Here is a 689-nt window from a genome sequence, read left to right as displayed (position 1 = left end):
TGGGTAGATAGATTGCCGGGATCTTCGAGAGTTGAGTGGATGGAGAGTCGGCTTTGGAAAGAGACGAAGCCCCTGCCTGTCTTCCCCTCATCTCCTATCTACTCCTCCACGTTATTCCTCTAACTCTCCTGAGTTAACAGTCTGTTGCCTCATGTATCATGTCTTTATTTGTCTCTGTACCTCAAAGCACGGTAGTAGTCCAAGCAAAAGATATGGCAGGCTGGACCACGGTCACAGCAGGGCAGATGGAGAGTATGTTAGTAGAGAAGTTAAAGACCCAGGGGAGCAGATCCTGGTGCCTGGTGTTCCCCATCTAAATACCCCACCATGACAAGAGAGACCCTTTGCTATCTGCCCCTACGTCCATCTGCCTATCACCGCCTCCCACCGCCAGAGGAGCTGTGAACTTCAGGCCCCTCCGTGCCCTGCAGAATGCGGCTTGTTTTACGTTCACCTCCACGTGGCTCTTCTGGCCTGACCTGACTTCCTTCCCCAACTTGCCTCCTTCGTTTCCCACAGCAAATGGTGCCATGCATGACCTTTCCTATAATAGGATGAAGCATTTTTGCCCAGTTGTCCAAAAATGCTCTGGCATATATCTCAGCTCTGAGATAACTGGGTAAAAAGAAGAGTATTGTTTCGCTGTTGGCACCAGAGTTCCGATTAGGGAAGGCACCATTTTTGTTTAG

Source organism: Panthera pardus, unplaced genomic scaffold (genome assembly GCF_024362965.1).
Source record: "Panthera pardus isolate Hobbes unplaced genomic scaffold, ASM2436296v1 HiC_scaffold_1, whole genome shotgun sequence".
NCBI classification, from domain to species: Eukaryota; Metazoa; Chordata; class Mammalia; order Carnivora; family Felidae; genus Panthera; species Panthera pardus.
Note: the sequence above shows the minus strand (reverse complement) of the source record.